At 39.5% G+C, this 15706-nt stretch overlaps 2 protein-coding genes across 12 annotated transcripts in view; one reads left to right on the plus strand and one right to left on the minus strand.

Annotated features, from left to right (window-relative positions):
- The window catches only part of MARCHF7 (membrane associated ring-CH-type finger 7), a 69347-nt gene extending 57363 nt beyond the window's left edge, over positions 1-11984 (minus strand). For 6 of the 8 annotated variants that reach the window (XR_010322305.1, XR_010322304.1, XM_064287103.1 and 3 more), the window contains exon 1: positions 11811-11984. The gene's annotated coding sequence lies outside the window, so the exon portion shown is untranslated. Of the gene's footprint in view, positions 1-101; positions 1844-1865; positions 1974-11810 lie in introns of those variants that run through there. The other 2 variants (XM_064287099.1, XM_064287100.1) reach the window with 2 other exon arrangements.
- Positions 11985-12187: 203 nt separating this feature from the next.
- BAZ2B (bromodomain adjacent to zinc finger domain 2B) overlaps positions 12188-15706 on the plus strand; it is a 463153-nt gene continuing 459634 nt past the window's right edge. For 3 of the 4 annotated variants that reach the window (XM_064287090.1, XM_023542904.2, XM_064287092.1), the window contains exons 1-2: positions 12188-12267; positions 13926-14107. The gene's annotated coding sequence lies outside the window, so the exon portion shown is untranslated. Of the gene's footprint in view, positions 12268-12415; positions 14108-15706 lie in introns of those variants that run through there. The other variant, XM_064287091.1, reaches the window with a different exon arrangement.

Here is a 15706-nt window from a genome sequence, read left to right on the forward strand (position 1 = left end):
TCTACAGTTGGTTCTTTCACAACGGTAACAATCCTTAATCATATTTCTCATAGTTTACTTTGACCATTTATTGGTAAGTTAATTCTTACTTGCAGACTTACTTGCAGGATAAGAGAAGCTAACCTAGTCAGAAATCTGCTCGAAGCAAACCTCTTGAGATGAGACAAAGAGGCAGAGTCCTATGAGAGATAAAATTTATACCACATGAAACTATTTTTGGCAACCCCACTACATAAATTGATTGAATTTTGACAATGTAGGTGGATACACAAAAATATCCTAATTTGGTTGCATAAGCTGTAGGTCAAAAGCATAAAGAAATAATGAAAAATCAAATGTGCAGTCCTTGAAAAACTTCTACCAGACCACTTAGAAAGTTCTATGATCTTTTCAAGCTCATTCATTTAATATAGTTTCCTGAATGCTTACTAAGTGCTAGGCACTATGCTGAACAAAGAGGTGAGGTGGGGTACAACACTGAACACAACTAATTGAGAGCACCTGCCCTCAATGAAGTTGTTGTCTGGTAGATGACAAATACACTACACAAATAACCACATAATTTAAATAACTGTTAAGTCCTATTATAACTATGGAAGCCATGGTGGCGTAGTGGTTAAGAGCTACAGAATCATTAAGAGCTACATCTGCTAACCAAAAAGTCAGCAGTTGAAATCCACCAGGCGCTCCTTGGAAACTCTACGGGGGCAGTTCTACTCTGTCCTACAGGGTTGCTGTGAATCGGAATCAACTCAACGGCAACGGGTTTGATAAGGGGTTTCATTATAACTATACAGACTAGTAGGAAAAAGGTATTCAAAGCTTAATGTTTTAAACCAAAACAAAGTGTACAGTACAAAAAGCAGTTTATATGTATAATCTTTCTTCAATGGTCTCCTAGTTTTCTTCATGTTTGGTGAAGTAGAGAGCCAGTAAGGGCAAGGAGACCCTCGGTGAGACAGACTGGCACGATAGCTGCGGGACTGGGTAAGTTTCGTTCTATTGTAACCTAAGGTTGCCATGAGTCAGAGCTGACTTGACAGCAATCTATCTAGTTTCCTTCTGTCACTAGATAGTGTTTTTTACATTTAGATTCCAAAGTGGAAAGTCGGGATCTCTTTGCATGTTTGATGATAATAATTTATTACCAGTGTCAACTTCATGTATGTACAGCCTGTGCAATCATACAGGGCCCTGCACTCATTTAAAAGCCCTGCTGCTGAATCTTGAAAATTCTTTATAATTTTACCTTTGAAGTTGTGTTTTCTAAGCGAGGTATAGGGTGGTGGAGCATGAGCTTGAGCAGAGAAGATACAAGCATGCCCACCATACCTTCCACTTGATTTGTACATAGCATTCGTGGTTGCTATGCAGCTTGCCTCACAAGGTTAACTTGTGCTTAAATTCTACCTGTTTTGAGCCCTGCTGAACTATGCTTCCAAGGTCCACTGGAATTCTGTGCTCACGTTGCATAATCAACAACTGTTAGGACGTAGTGGAGGCACTGACAGCCCAAGAGGTGACACTTTGTTTTACCAAAACTTGTTTCGAATGCAGAAAGAAAATGGTGAGCCAGAAAAATTTTAAGACCAATATTTGAGATTTTCACTTTATTAAACTTTACAACTTTTGAAATGCAGTCCTTTGGATGAAGACTCTCTAAAGTTGATATTTAACTCAAGACTTTACCTAACCAGCCTTATTTTATCTCTTTTAAGTGTGTCCAAATCTTAAGGTATTTATTAACAGTGGCTAACATAAAATAACAGAAGTGGAAAGTGGGTATTCATACCAACTCCAGAATTTATGTAGTTACGTCTATCTCACAAACGTATGGATTATAAACTTCTCAAAACTATAGTTACCTTTTTTGGTTAGGTAATTTCACTCTATAAGGATTCCTAGGAAACTCTCTGAAGAGCTCTTTAAAGAAAGTTCCTGTTTTCGGTGTTCTGTTGATCTCTATGAAGGATCTTCGGACAAAAAAAAAAAGTTTTTGCTTCCCATAAACAGCACAATTTATATCTATTCTGTGGAAATAATCTTGTCTTATACCTTAAGAAGTCTAGGTAAAAAGCTTAAAGGAATTTTGTTGTAACGCAGAATGCTAAAATTAATTTTGTGCTTGATTTAAGCTGCGAGTTACCAAAATTTGTCACATGTTAAACACAACTGAAAATACATCTCACAACTCATACTACAAAACAAAATTTAAATTTAATCTTACAATGATTTCCAGCTAGATTTTACTCAGACATCAGGCCTACTCTAGGTAAATCAACAAAGTTTGTCTCTACTACCAAGCTAGGACTTGTCTAAAGGGGAACTCATCATTAGCCCAAATACTTTCATTTGTATTTTCCCAAACTTTCAACTGTTTCCCATTACTTTAAGGAGGAAGTTCAAATTTTTTGGCCCAGCATCCATGACTCTAATCTATTTTTTCCAATTAATTTCCAATTACCACCTTAAAAAAAAACCTAGCACCAGTTCAACTTTTTAAAAATAAGTTGTTACTGAACACCTACAACATACCAGGCATAGTACTCTAGGAATATAGTAACAAGACCTAGCTCCGGAACTCATATTTCTGGGGTGGGAGAAGTGGGGGGAAATAAATAACTAGCCAACTCTGATACAAGTTAAACAGCAGAGGTATATAAAACACCATGAAGAGAGTCTCTAGTTCTTGATAACAACAGATCATTCAAATGAATCCTTCCCTCAAAATGATAAAAGAAGGTAATATGTAAACAGTCTTGTCTTAAAAGCTTTGAGGCCTGACAGGATAATAAGGATTACTAGACCAATAAGGGAAAATGGGAAGCTAGAGAGATCCGAGACTACAAAAGCTGCTTCTGCCCTGAGGACATTTGTAGATTTCTAACAAATTCAAACGTAAATTTTGCCAGTCCCATGGTAGGAAACCAAAGCTTAGGAGATGCAAAAGGTGAGGAATTTAATAGGTCACTTTCCCACAATAAGCTGGACTCCAAATGGCTACGACCTCAGGTAAGAGTTAAGCCACAAGTAAACTAGCTCTTGCACAGATCTGCAGCCCAGGATGCTATTTCCTGGATGGTAACTGAAAGCTCAAACCTGATTTTCGTTTAAGGTAATTCCAGCATAATAATCCACCAGGCAGAAGCAAACAAATCTTCCTGAAGAATATATCTTCATGCTAGGCCTTAAATTATGTCTACAAATAATTTCTCACATATAATGAGCAGGGGATAATCAAGTGTACAATGAAATAAGGCATCATAAACAAGGTCATTGAGACACAACAGACAAGAGAAAAAAAAAGACCAGCAAAAATGTCAAATCAAGTATTTCAGGCAGATTAAAAAACAACTATGCTTACAGTGGTGCAGCAGTTAAGCGTTTGGCTGTTAACCAAAAGGTTGGCAGCTTGAACCTACTAGCCGCTCCATGAGAGAAAGATGTGGCAGTCCGCTCCCAGAGAGATCACATCCTTAGCAACCTATGGGCCAGGTCTACTGTCATACAGGGTCACTAAGAGTTGGAATTGATGGCAACAGGTTTTGTGTTTTCTTACGCTCCCAGTGTTTAAATACAGAGAAGCTTGACAATAAATGCGAGAAACAAAAAACTGTCAAAAAAAAAAAAAAAAAAACCTGGAAAAAAGGCTAAAGAGAAATTTTAATACTAAAATATATAATAACCATAATATATAAATGATACCACAAACTTAAGATATATCCCAAATACAGCATATTCTGTAACACAATAGGCCTGAACTCTTCAAAAGGTCAATATTATGAAATCAAAACTGTGGGAGGACTGATCTAGTTTGAGACTAAAAACACAAAACCAAATGCAATGTATTAATTTTGGATTGTAATTCAAAAAGATAATTAACAGAAAATCTGAATATGGAGTGGGTTTTAGAAAATATTCAAAGAATTGTTAATTTTCTTCAGGATAACAGTTTTGAGGTTATATATGATTGTCCATAAACTTAGACGAGATACGCTGATACTTTAGTGTCATGATGCCTGCAACTTATTTTAAACAGTTCTGAAATAATACTTGGTATGGTTTGAATTGTGTCCCCCTCAAAAATGTGTCCCCTTGGCTAGTCCATGATTCCCAATATTGTGTGACTGTCCACCATTTTGTCATTAGATGTGATTTTCCTATGGGTTGTAAATCCTACCTCTATGATGTTAATGATATGGAATTAGCAGCAGTTATGTTAATGAGGCAGGACTCAATCTACAAGATCAGGTTGTGTCTTTAATCAATCTCTTCTGAGATACAAAAGAGAAAAGCGGAGCAAACACAAGCAGAGACATTGGGGACTTCGTATCACCAAAAATGTTGTGCCAGGAGTAAAGCACAGCCTTTGGACTCAGAGTCCCTGTGCTGCGAAGCTCCTAGACGAGGGGAAGATTGATGACGAGGACCTTCCTCAAGAGCCTACAGAAAGAGAAAGCCTTCCCCTGTGCTGGCACCCTGATTTTGGACTTCTAGCCTACTAGACTGTGAGAATAAATTTGTTAAAGCCATTCACTTGTGGTATTTGTTACAGCGGCACTAGATAACTAAGACAATAAGTATTTCAGAAAATATGTATATATAAAGACACATGTTGTTGTTGTTGTGTGCTGTCAAATTGACTTTGACTCAGAGTGACCCATTAGGACAGAGGAGAAATGCACCACAGGGTTTCCTAGGCTGTAGTCTTTACAGGGGCAGATTGCCAGGTCTTTTCTCTCAGAGCTGCTGCTGGGTTTGAATCGCCAACCTTGCAGTTAGCAGCCTAGCACTTAACCACTGTACCACCAAGGCTCCTTAAAGCTATGTAGATACAAAGCAAATATGGTAAAAAAAATAACTCTCTATAATAACTAATAAAGCCAATTTTTTTTAGCCTACCAAAGAGCAAAGAATGCAAGACAACCAGATGAACTGGATTCCAAAGGATGACAAAGTCCTTACACAAGGAGAGATAGGACAAAAGTGATCCCCCCAAATGGGACAGAAACGGCCACTATAAAAACTGATAAGGGCCAAAATTTATCAAATTCTTAAGTTCCTAAAGGTCAAACACTGGCTATTGTGACAGTTTAGAAGCCCTGGGAGTTCCAGACACAAGGGGAGTTCTATTTCCACAGGCCTTCACTGAGTGCTCACAAGGGCAGTCAGGAGGCCTGAAAGAGTCTCCCTCTCTGTAACACAACCATGAAGGGCCACTTTAAGTTTGAAAGACAAACAAGAGCACCTGGAGAAACCCAACCATGCTCAAGATCCTGCAGGAGTGTAAGATGGTGGTCAGCTGCTGCTGGGAGAGGGGCAGGAAACCAACTCTCAGCATGAACTTTGCACAGATAGAAAGCAGAAATCTGCGACTAGTGCGGAAGGGATATGAAATCCACCTGTACTCTAGACCCTGTAACAAAGTGGGTAAGGAAAAGGGCACAAATGTTGGGAAAACCTCACCTCTGAGAATCAGGCACACAGAGCCGGTCTAAAACTGGAGAGGGCTCAGCAGAACTAGTAACCCCTACCCTCCAGCCATGAGTTTGTCGAGGGAGGGGCAGGAGCCAGAAAGAGAATCTCCTCTGCAGTGCAAAAGTACAGCTGAAAGTGCTACAAGAATTGAAAGAAATCCTCCAGCACTACAGGCCTTATACCAGTCTAGGTAATTTTAATAATGCACTGTCGTAGAGTCAGTTCTGACTCATAGCAACCCTATAGGAGTCTACTATGGGAGTAAAACTCAAATCCAGCTCAACTACAGACTAACCTAACTCAATCCACCATACTAACAGCCTCACAAAATTAGAGTGTGCCCATATTCAGACACATAGTATTTATCTCAGTCTCTACTGCTTTATTTACAAAACTTGGCATTCAATCAAAAATTTTAAGACATAGAAAATTTAGCTGACCCTGGGTTTGGCAATGACTTTTTAGAGACAACACTAAAAACACAATCAAAGGGAGAAAAAAATCGGTAAATTGGACTTCATTAAAATAAAAAATTTCTGATCTGGGAAACACACTGTTAAGAGAAAGAAAAGACAAGCCACAGGCTGGGAGAACATCTCTGCAAAACATAACTGAGAAAGAACCTGCACCCAAAATATGCAAACAACTTAACAATAAGAAAGCAAACAACCCAATTAGAATATGGGGAAAAATCTGACCAGGCACCTCACCAACAAAGACGTTGTTGTTAGGTGCCACTGAATAGGTTCTGACTCCAGCCACTCTGCATACAACAGAATAAAACGCTGCCCAATACTGCATCATCCTCACAGTCTTTCCTGTTTGAGCCCACTGTTGCGGCCACTGTGTCAATCCATCTCGTTAAGGGTCATCTTCTTTTTTGCTAACCCTCTACTTTACGAAGCATGATGTCCTTCTCCAGGGACTGGTCTCTCCTGATAACATGTCCGAAGTATGTGAGATGAAGTCTTGCCATTCCTGCTTCTAAGGAACATTCTGGATGTACTTCTAGGACAGATGTGTTCATTCTCGTGGCAGTCCATGGTATATTCAATATTCTTTGCCAACACCATAATTCAAAGGTGTCAATTCTCTTTTGGTCTTTCTTATTCATTTAACAAAGATACATAGATGACAAATAAGCATATGAAAGATGTTTAACGTCATTAACCAGTAAAAACCAAACCTGTTGCCCTCAAGTCTATTCTGACTCATAGCGACCGTATATGATTCCGAGGCTGTAATCTTTATGGAGACACATTGCCACATCTTTCTCCCAATAAGCTGCTGGGGGGTTTGAACCTCTGACCTTCCAGTTAGCAGCTGAATGCTTAACCACTGTGCCACCATGGCTCCTGCATATGTCACTAGAGATCTGCAAATTAAAACAAGATATCACTACATCCCTGTTAGCGTGCCCATGTAGAGCTGGAATTTTTATTTCCCCATTCCTTGAATGTGGGATGTACTTTGTGAGAGTTCCTTTGACTAAGAGAATGCAGTATGTTACACTATATGATTTCCAAGGCTGTATAAAGTTGTACAACTTCCACGTTCACTCTCTTCGAATGCTGCCTGAGACCTCCATGTCATGAGGAACCACGTGGACCAAGGCCCAGATGTAACCTATACCAACTGCCAGACATGTAAGGTCATTCTGATCTCTCATCCTGGTGCTCCTCCAGCTGAAAGATGGTAAATAAGTGAAGCCAGGCAACACCAGTAGAACTGACCAGTAGGCACAAAGAGCTACGAAAAACAGTAAACGGTTGTTTTATTCCCTAAATTTTGAGGTGGTTTGTTACACAGCAATAGACTCAAGCTTCACAACTTACCCTAACTTTTATCGTTAGCTGCCATTAAGTCAACCCTGACTAATGGCAATCTGATGCACAACAGAAACCGTACGTGCCCAGTCCTATGCTAACCCTGTGACGAACTGCGGATCAGGCCACTGTCATCCATAGAACTTTTGTTTACTGAGTTTCGGCCAAATGCGGATCAGGCCACTGTCATCTATAGGGCTTTTGTTTACTGAGTTTCAGAAGCAGATCACCATGTCTTTCTTCCTAGTCTGTCTTAGTCTGGAAGCTCTGTTGAAGCTGGATCAGCATCATGGATGTTAGCTGCTGTCAAATGGATTGCAACCCACGGTGACCTCCATGTGTGCAGAGAACTGCTCAATAGGGTTTTCAAGGCTGTGTGATCTTGCAGAAGCAGATCACCAGGTCTGTCTTCAAGGTACCTCTGGGTATGTTCAAACCTTCAATCTTTTGGCTAGTAGTCAAGCACTTAACCGTCTGCGCCACCCAGGGACTCCTTGTTTGGCATCACAGCAACACACAAACCACCACTGACAGATGGGTGGGGGCTGAGCAGGAGGTACACTGGCTAGAAATCAAATCTGGGTCTTCTGTATGGAAGATGAGAATTCTACACTGAACCGTCGATGTCCTCACATCTTAACTTTTACACACCCACAATTATCACACACCTCTAGTCTCTATATGAAAAACATTATTCCATTACTGTTTCTAATTAGGAATCCTTAAATTAAATATCATTTAAGGGTGGTTGCAATTACTGAATTACAAAAGCACATTACTACAAGATAAATACATGGCAGGAAGGCCAAAGTTACCACACAAACTACCAATGGATTTCAACAAGTCAGAGTCTTCAGGAATAAGACACTGTTACCTCATAAAAAACAGAATCTTTAAGACAATTTCAGTATTTACCTCTACTTTGAATATCTTTTTGTTTAAAAAATATGCTTCTGAGGGGAAAAAGATTCTTTTTACATTAATGGGAGATCTTGGTGTCTCACTGATCTTAGTCAACATGGAGACATGGAAGCTAAGTCGGTAAAATGAGAAAAGGACATTGAAAACATAATTTTTTGGTTATAATTTTTTAAATGCTTAATTTTTGGCTGACATTTAAATAGATATGACGAAGACATACCCAAGTCTTGAAAAACAGGAAACTAGAAAAAAGCCATGAGAAAATGGCTGTAATACTAAGTGTACACTAGAGCACTTTAAGATATGATACCCTATTCTCCTTGCAATGAATTCAATCTGTAAGTGTCAAGTTTAAATCTTCATTAAGTAAGTGGAAACCATTTTGGGATTCTTTTTCAGGGCTTCAAACAGGTTCTTTCTGATCTGAACCCTCTGCTGAGAGTTTGCTTTTCCACCCCAGATATACTAAATCAGAACCTACATTTTAATTAGATCCCCAGGTGAAATTTTGTTAAAATGTAGATTCTGATTTAGTATTATCTGGGGAGGAAATGCATATTCTGAGCATGGAGTCCAACTGGAAAGAACCTGGTTGAAGCCCTGTTCTGGAGGATGAGAAACACATTACACTAAGGTGAAATGATCACAATGGCAAGAGAATAACTAGCTTTTAAGGTTCAAAACTTGCTCTCTTTTAAAGCTGTTGACAAAAATGGGTGTGGAGCAGTAGATGATTTTAAAACCAGGTGTTCAACTTATCTAGTCTAACCGGTAGAGCCACAGAGAAAAACATACTTGAGAGCAAGAAAAACCAGCTTTAACCACATGAGACCAGGTCAGGGTAGAAAAGTTAAAAATTAAGATAAGTAAAAATTAAATTGTAGCCAACTCTGAAATTATGAAGTAATTTTATTCCCTCCATAAAGTGATCAGCAACTGTATTAAGCACAGAATTTTTGTAAAACAATGGTTTGTGAGAAAATAAATTATTTCATTGTAATAAAATTCTGCCTTAGTAAATACAAGTAGATCTTAGTAGAGACTCAAAATCGTATTTTAAATTGTAGTAATTCTAATACGATCAGTTGTTGATTCAGTTATTGAACAGTTAAAAGGTTCATTAGTTCTTAAGTTTAATTTGTTCGATAAAAATGAGGTTTGATGAAAACCTGTGGATTTCATTTGCACATTTCTCATTGTTCTTTATTACTGAAATTTAATTATCTGAGGTAACAAAAGGATGGATCAAGAAAAATAATCTAAAAATCATTTTTATTTGGCTTACAGACACATTAGCTCTCCATGCCCCATAGCATAAAGCATGAACCTTCTAATACAACAAAGAAAGTCTTTCATGTCAGGCTCTAACCTTGAATTCCTAAAACAAATCAAGATATCATGACCTTGCTCAGTTCCCCTACTGAACTTCGAGTCATTCTTCACATCTTAATTCAAGCAATACTTACACCTCTTGTGAAATTATCCCCCCCAGGATTAAGCACCCTTCCTCTGTGCTCCCACGTTATTACTATAAACTTACACTAACAGTAGTTGTTTATACTTTAGTCTGAGAGCTAAACTGCGAGTAGTAGAGAGCAGACACTGTCTTTCTTGCAACGTGAAGCCCTAATCCAGTAGTCAGAACACAACAAAAACCTAAAAACCCAAACCCGCTGTCCGTGGAATGGATTCCAACTCATAGCCACCCTACAGGACTGAGAACTGCCCCAAAGGATTTCCAAAGGAGTGCCTGGTGGACTCGAACTGCTGATCTTTAGGTTAGCAGCCAAGGTCTTAATCACGGCGCCACCAAGGCTCCAGAACACGACAAACTATCGATAAATATATATTTACACTATTTGATGGATTTCACACTATTATTTTCCTAAAACATATTAAAATGTGGGCAGTTCTGAACACCTATCAGATGGAGAGTTGTGTGAGTTGGATTTAGAACCGATTATAGGTTGGCTGTACGAGAGGCACGGATGACTTTATGTCCAAGTAAACATGAAACCTACATGTAGAACATACGTACATGTCTATACAGGGGCATCTTCATGCTTTACCTGGGAAAATAAGCCCTCTTGGGAATGTGGCAGAAAGAAGAAATAACTTGTACTTAAGACAGACACTTGAGCCTGCATGTAACTTTGAAAAAAAAATCAAAACTATGTATGCTACATCTGTCATATAGAGTAAAAAAGAAGATGTAAAGTTCTTATCTAAGAAGCATATATGTAACATAGTACTTACATAAATATTACCGTATGAAACATGAAGCAGTCAAGACTCTAGGGGACATCGTGGGTAGAGTAAAATTTTAAAGCTATTTTCACCAGAACTCAGACTTTAGCTATCAACTGCAATGATGTACATTTATTAAAAACTCTGCATGTATTATGTTCCTTAGTGTGTAGACTGCTTCACATACTATCTCATTTAATTCTCACCTCAACTCTAGGAATTAACTGCTCCCTTCCTGAGGAAATCTCAAGAGATTACATAACAATGGCAAAATCAAGACTCAAACCCATCTTTTGACTCTTAAGTGCTACTGCCCCTACACCACTGCTGTTTCTCAAAAAGCTGTAGAGCTGAAAAATGAAACGCTGACCCCATTTCTGACACAAAATTTTCGTCATCTCACGAAAAAATCTAGGTCCACTATATGTCCTGTTTTAACACGAGATACAAAGGGGAAATTTAAATTAATGAAAAAAACCTTTAAAAAGTCCCACAAAATCTAAGAAAACCTTACTAAATTCAATTTCATTTGTTATATTAACTCTTAACTAAGTGAAAATTACCAAAAGGGCCGAAAAACACCAGTCCCGAAGAATTTATTAGCAAGATAGGATTTTCCCCACATACTAACATTTACAATTGTAGGTAGGAAAAATTATAGTAATTTTTTTGTGTTTGTACACGGTCATCTTTACTACGCAGTTTCATCAAAATGAGGGAGTATTCTAATACCCGTGCCTTCGATATTTTTACTTTTTAACGCCAACAGGTCGTCTTTTACACATTATCATTACCTATTTCAACTTGAAAAACTTATGATACAAAAATAACTCCTAAAGTATCATGATATTCAAGAACTGGAGCCATCAACGAGCAAATCTTCACAGAATCTAAGCGTCGACGGAGTCGCTTCATTCGAGGTTGGGTTGGCAGAGCCCCAGTCCTCCCCGCCTCACTTAAATACTTCACTCGCGACACTCCCGGCCCGCAGGGCTCCGGAGGACCCTTCTTAGCCTGGACCAAGAGGAGGCCACCCCAAGTTAACGTAGGGTTTAAGCTCTTTTCCCTCGCTACCACTCGTCCATAAAGAGGGCCCACTATCTGCCCATCCACTCGTCACAAACTCCACCGTAGGATGAAAGGCCACCGGGAGAGGAGGCCTGAGCCTGGCCTGCTCTGAATCGTACCGGCTGTCCCCAATCAAGTTCCTCTCTCCCATCTTGCTAGGAGGCTGCCTCCGCGTCCCAAGGCCCGCACTTCGTCTCCTCCCCTCCCCCAGCCGCGGCCTGGACTCTAATCACTTCCCTGTGAGGGAGAACCCCGAGCTCCGCAGATTACCCCTTCTCTCAGGCTGGCACTGAACAAGGTGCGTCCTGCTTGCAGCAATCACACTGCCGTGTTCCTCCTCCGGAGTTCTAGGCCTCTGGCTGAAGCAGAGCAGTCCACAACGAAGCACAATGGCGCCCGCCCCTCTCCCGGATCCGCCGCACAACCAGCCGCCGCCGTTAAGTGCCCCTCCCTTTCCCTCCTCCCCCACTTCGCGGACTCCGCCGGCTTCTCGCGAGAGTGGCGGTGCTGCGGTGATCCGTGAGCTGCTGCCGGCTCAGCGTGCCCCGCCGCGGGGTGGTGCTCTGACTGCGGCAACCGTTGAAGGGCTGCCCCTGGGGAGGCAGCGAGGCGCCACCGGTAAGCGGCTGCGGTTGGTCGACTCGCGGGCTGGCGGCTGCGCTGGCGAGTGTGCGGAAGCCGGGAGCGGGGCTCCGGAGGCCCGGCCCTACTTGGCCATTCTCTCCTGGTGAGTGGCTTTGAACCAGTCCTGCCGCTCCCGGGCGCCTGGGTCCCTGCCCACAGGCTCCTGTCCCCTCGGGCAAGCTTGCTGGCCCCACAGCTCAAAATACCATCTAGCTCTGTTTTTTTTTTTTTTTTCGCTTTGTAAGTGGCGCAGTGAGTGTTTATTGAATTGAATTAAGCTCTGCCTTCCCGACCTTCCCTCCTCTCCCCTTGACTCCCTGCCTGCCCGGTTTGATCAGATTGCAAATCTTCCCCTAAGGGTTGGAGGCAGTTTGTGTGTAGTCTCTTTCCTTGTGGTAATTCAGTGTTGGTGGTGGTGTACTTTTAAAATCATGTATTTTAAAGTCATGACGTTAACCTTTGATAGTATAACTACTGATTTTACAATAAAAACTCACAAATTGAGAGGAAGGAAAATTGAGGGAAATAGGCTGGTGAATACAGACAAAACTTCAAAAACCTGTAAATGTGGTAAACTAAGACCTAAGATGTAAGTATTAGTAAATAAAAGGGAGTAGGTTAGAGGAATCTAACCTGGTAGTGTAGTTAAGAGCTACGGCTGCGAACCAAAAGGTCGGCTGTTCGGATCCACCAGGTGCTTCTTGAAAACCTATGGGGAAGTTCTGCTCTATCCTATAGGGTCACTATGAGTCGGAATCCACTCAACGGCAACGGGTTTGGTATTTTTTTGGTTAGGTTAAAAGAAAAACCCACAACCTACGTAGATTTAGATTATATTATGTGGATTTTAAATAATGTATAATAAACATAAAAGTTCTCTAAAGTTAAAGATCAGTTATCGAAACCAAAAGCGTTTGATTTTTAAAAAGTGGTATTTTATTAAATTGCTTTAATTTTAATTAGTGAAGAATGAGGACCCAAAGAATTCCAATAAGTGAAATATTAATCTTATATGTATTATCTTTGCATCTGAAAAGAGTGGAGTATCACTTATTGTCCCATTTTTATCATGTCTTGAAGACACAGACTGTCCAGCCTTCACTATTGTAAATTATAAAATATTGTGAATTTTAAGGGTTTAGAATTTGATTATTATTATTTAAAAAATTGATACATAAATGCCAGTATAACTTTTTAGGGTGTGAGTTGAAGATTATGCATCTAGTATAAAACGAACAGAGATGGTCCTTTTTTAGAAAAATAATTTTTTTTCCAGCCTGAGTGTACTTGTGGTTATGGATATATACACCCTCAAGAACTGGATTATATAGGTTCAAATCCCAGCCCTATCCTTTTAATACCTTTATTTTATTTTAATACCTTATTATCTTCAGCAATTTCTTAACATTGCTAAACTTAGTTTTCTTGTAAAATTAGGATAATAAGCAATACCTATTTTTTTTATACACCATAGGAGCCCTGGTGGTGCAGTGGTTAAGAGATTGGCTGCTAACAAAAGGTCAGCAGTTCGAATCCACCAGGCACTCCTTGTAAACCCTATGGGACGATTCTACTCTGCCCTATAGGGTGACTGTGAGTCCGAATTGACTCAATGGCAACAGGTTTGGTGTTCTAGAGTTGAAAGGACTAAATGAGGTAGTACATCAGTTCCTGAAACATAGTAAGCATTCCATAATTGTTAGCTATTACATTCCATGTCCAAACCACTAATAATTTCTCTTTCTGGAGCTTAATACATAGGTCTCTTAAACATCTCAAGTTTATCCTGCACTATGAGGAATGACTGCATCATTTTCCTGAGCTATGGCAGTCAGACCTGGTAGTTGTGACTTCTCTGCAGAATCCCCAAATCTGGCAAAGATGGTGCAGATTTTGCCAAATTGTGGCTTTATCCCCAGTCAGCACTGATGATATCATCAGAGGTGAGTATGGTACCAATTTCCTATGCTAAACAGAGTTTCCAGAATCTAGACCACTAAGTATGTTTTTATTCCTTAGGAGTGGTTAATTGTTGTTTTTTAAATATATTCTCTCTGATTTCAGTTTCCAAGTAATTATCATTATCAACAAATAATTATTGAGATTTTGCTTTTTGAAGACTTTTTGCTAGGCATTGTGGTACAAGTAAGTGTAATAGAGACCATATTTTCTGAACTAAAACTAAGGACAAAATGATTTGACAGGCAAAATATTTGAAATTATAACTCTTCTAAATAATCTACACTGCAGGATTTCCTTCTATCCACAGGCTGCCCCCACTTGACCTTCCTCTACTAAACTTTTTGTCCTCTTGACTGACTGACACATCTTTCTGTATCTAAATATCTTTGTTTACCACTTGCTCATACTACTCAAATTAATTTATATTTTTGAACTTACTTCTTTTCTAAGTTTGGGTCTTATTTACCGTTCTCCCTTGTACTTTGTAAGTTTATCATCTGCCTGTGGTCGTAACAGCCCTTTACACTTATGTTTAAATATTTCTTTCTCTACCCTCATAGCTTAGAATTCTCTTTTAGGTATTGAATTTCAAAGTTCCTGTTTTCCCCTCTTTTTTATTATCCCGCAACCTAACCTTCTAAGAAGCTTCCCTATGGCAAGGACGATATCTTTTAGATAATCTCCATTTTGCACAATTGGTGTGTTTTTGAAAAGATGTGCTTATATATGGTTTTTGTAAATCAAATCATTTTAAATGTGGGTTATTTCTTAAACTTTTGAGGAACAGGAGCTAATTCCCAGGATGATATAGGAATGCTTTTAGTGAGGTCCCTGAGTTGAAAACAAGGGATGCCAGTTTCTCCTCAGATATGAAAGGGAGCCTGGTGGCATCAACTAACTTAAAGTCTATAGATTGAGGACCCCTCCTTCTAAGGAATGCATTTCTTAAAAATCTTTTACTTTAAATCTTTGATATAAGGAATTATTTTCATGCCTTAAATAATAAACCCCTGATTTAGTGCTGTTGAAGGATCCTTGAGCAGCACAATTGGTTTGTGCTCTACCACCAACCAAAAGGTTGGTGGCTCGAATCCACCCAGCGATACCATGGAAGAAGGGGCTGGCAACATGCTTCTGTAAGGATTACAGCCAAGAAAATCCTATGAAGCAGTAGTACTGTGTAACGCGTGAGGTTACCATGAGTTGGAATCAACTTGACAGCAACAAGCTTAGTTTAGGCTTTTTTTTTTTTTTTTTGGTCAATGTTTTTTTGGTTTTTATTTTTCCCTTATCAAGTTTTATTAGAAGATGTCACATTTAATAAATGATGATCCAGGACATTTTGTTGGTTGACTTCTGCCAGATTAGCAGCACTACGTTTAATCCCCAAAGCCAGTGTTGTAGTGCACAAAGACTCTTACTCTGTCAGGAGTAAAGCAAAGAGTTTTATTGAAGGAATAAAGCAATTTGAATTGGGCAGCACTCAAACAAAATTGCAAAGTGCTCTGCTGCTTAAAGGGAAAGCAGTGGTACCATATTTTTACACAAATGTCGCACATCTTCTATGTTTGTTTGCCAAC

This window comes from Loxodonta africana, chromosome 6, assembly GCF_030014295.1.
Source record: "Loxodonta africana isolate mLoxAfr1 chromosome 6, mLoxAfr1.hap2, whole genome shotgun sequence".
NCBI lineage: Eukaryota > Metazoa > Chordata > Mammalia > Proboscidea > Elephantidae > Loxodonta > Loxodonta africana.